The following is a 3,278-nucleotide window of genomic DNA, read 5'->3' on the forward strand; positions in this document are numbered from 1 at the left end:
TAATAGAGCTTCACACAACACCAACATAAACACACATTCAGAACACACAAAAACACAACCCCCCCAAACTCAAATGGTGTTGTGTCCTCACAAGCACACAAAAATAAAATCACACAACCAGACAAGGACCTGTAGGTGGAATCAGAAAATGACGACTTAAAGAAAGAAAATTTTTTCAGAATCAAATAAAATGACTAGCGGGAAGGGGATACTCCCCTGGTGTTTAGATATTGCTACAAAATAGTGAAGTGACTTCAGCGCTTTTTGAATGCACTTCGCAACTTATCCTTAGGGGATTCTTGTGGGGAGGTAACTGGTAGCGTCTTTTTCTTTTTCTGTAATGGGCTGGTGGGAGGAGTTACAGTTGAGGCAGCTTGCTTGGTTGACACCGATCTGATCCTTTTCAGTTCTGGTGAGGCTGCTGCAGCAATGCCTCCAGAAGTGCCTCTCTTTCTTTTGCTGGATCTTCTAGGACTAGCACGAGCATGTTTGCTGGGAGTTCACTGTGGAGGAGCTGGAGCTGGGGCATCAGCTGTGATGGCGCCAATAATGTCAAGCAGCTGCTTAGCTTCTGTGGGTGTACGGGTGACACTGGTTGCTGCAGCTACCAGCTCTGCATCAACTTGCTCGGCCTCATCGTCAGAGGCAGGAGGGGTAGCTACTTTTTCCTTACCCTTCCTAGAAATGATTGGAATGGAGGGCTCCTCTTCAGGTTCATCTTCTTCCTCTTCTAGGATGATGTGCTTTTTTCTAGGTTTGGAAGGGGTCCTGACTGGGGGTTCTTCGCATTTTTTCTCACTCTTCCTCTACCTCTATTGGTGAACTGTTAGTTGCAGACTGGTCACCCTCTTCCTCAGGTTGGTCAGATTGATCAGGAGTTTCTGAGTCAGCCTCTGCTTGCGGTTCTGCTGCAACTTCCTCTTCTGGTTCATCTGTGTCAATGGCTTCTTCACTGACTTCTACTGGAGCCTTTGTAGTATTGGTGTCAAAATTGTACTGCTAGAGCAATGAATCAGGGAAATTCTGGTGGGTACTTTTCATGTATAGAGCAAATTAGTGTAGGTGACTTTCTTGGTGTTGTAAGTAGCTCCAAAATTGATCGTTTTCCCTCCACTGCGCCTCAGTACATTGAGTGATGCTGGTGCTCAGTGCTTGTATTCTCTATTCTAGCCCAATAGCTCGTCTTGCCCCTGTTACAGCTGGTTCAGATGTGGCTCCAATAATTTCACCAGCAATTCTCTCAATGGTACATGTAGTAAGGGCACCATCATTCTTGACATATTCATCTTTTGCATCAAGACGAACTCCTGATATTACACAGATGTTGGTGATGAGTGAAAGAAATAGCAAGGCAGCAGCTTTATGGTTTTTCATGGCACAGTCCTGAATTTCTTTTTCAATAATGCTTCTCACATCTATAGGAAGCCCTCGAACAATAACATACAACAGTACCAAGCGTTCTTGTGAAACAGTAGTGGTGTGGGTAGTTGGCATAAGCCTGGATTTCAGGAATTTCACCCATACTTTAGTAATGGGTTTTAAATCTATCATGTTAATTACGTTCCCTTCCTCATTATCCCACGATGCACCCTCTGCTGTAAGTGTCGTGAAAATTTTGTTCCATCTTTATGGTGTCAATTTGTCAAGCAACTTGGCATACTCACAATTAATTTCAGCAGGCAAATTATAAAAAGTATTTATAACTCGAGATTCTAATGAAACAAGTGAGTTTCTTACCCAAATATTGTGCTGACCAGGGCTTACCAAATTGACGTAAAATTCTTTTACTACTGGCAACACGTGGTCTCGAGAGTGGTTGGAAAACTCTAGCCACTCACGCTTTGCTGCAGCATTGTATAAGGATTGCAAAATTCCTGTGGGTTGAGGTGGGAACTGAAACCTTTTCTCTTCCAAAATCTTGCACGGTTCTCTTTATATTTTTCTTCCGTATGGTAACTTTGGAAGCGTGAAGGATCTTTTAGTCGGCTCGCTGTTCTTTTGTACCTTGGCATTGCTATAGCAGTAAGAATTTGATGGTAATATGCCTGAGAGTAAAATAAGAAGAATGAGTTAAGAAGTATTGGAGTCGTGACTGCAAAGGAGAGGGAAAATAGTGTTAGAGGTCATTAAGCACAGTAACTCCCTTATATAGGTGAAATTATGACAATAAATCCGATAAAGATAGATAAATTAGGAAAGAATATATTTCAAATTCATTAAGCATATCCCATACAAATAGGCAAGAGAAATTAGTGCATTAATTTCTGGAATATTCTTCTTCAATTTCTATCTAAATCCATCCCTCCATCTGTCAAATATTATCTCCAACGGTAAGTGAGAGGCTTCATTTTAAAGTTACTGTAACGGTAATATTTGCTGCTGCAGCACCCAATTGTTTGCTCTAGCAACAATTCCATATTCTTCTCCAATGGCTGCTGACACAAGGCTTGCTACTGTTCTCTATTAACAATACAACCCCAATTGTTAGTATGTAATCTATTTGTCACACACATGTTTCTTAAGAATTTCAAAAATAAATAAGACTAATCCGAAACTAAAGAGGAAACCAATCTTAAAAGACAACAAATAAAAGTTAAACAATCCAAAATAAGGGAAGTGAAAATAAAATAAAAGGAAAAACATTTAACAAAACCAATGAGGATTCATCTCATTTGAAGTGATTGCCTCCGCAATGGGTTGCCTCTCATTGAGCGCTTGATTTAAGGTCCTTCAGCCTGACCTTTCTTGAGTGTTCACAAACTTGGTTCTTTAAGAAGTAAGACCTCCTTTGAATAATCTGCAGCTGAGTGTATGTAATGCTTAACTCTGTGCCCATTGACTTTGAATTCTTGGCATGTCTTTTCATCTAAGAGATCAACAACCCCATGAGGATAAATTCTGAGCAGCTTGAAGGGTCTAGACCATCGAGATTTCAGTTTCCCTGGAAATAGTCTTAGCCTCGTATTATGGAGCAGTACTAGTTGACCAGGGATTAATTTCCTGTGTTGGATATATTTGTAATGCCATTGCTTTATTCTCTCTTTATAAATTCTTACATTTTTATATGAGAACATACGTAATTCATCAAGCTCACATAGTTGAAGCTTCATTTGCTTTGCTGCAGCATGTATATCTCAATTCAATTGCTTCAGTGCCCAATGTGCTTTATGCTCTAGCTCGAGTTGCAAGTGACAAGCTTTCCCATACACAATTCGGCATAGAGACATGCCAAGTGGTGTTTTGTATGCTATTCTATAGGCCTATAGAGAGTCATGTAA

The sequence above is a fragment of the Citrus clementina genome, unplaced genomic scaffold (assembly GCF_000493195.1).
Source record: "Citrus clementina cultivar Clemenules unplaced genomic scaffold, Citrus_clementina_v1.0 scaffold_2, whole genome shotgun sequence".
In the NCBI taxonomy this organism is placed as follows: Eukaryota; Viridiplantae; Streptophyta; class Magnoliopsida; order Sapindales; family Rutaceae; genus Citrus; species Citrus x clementina.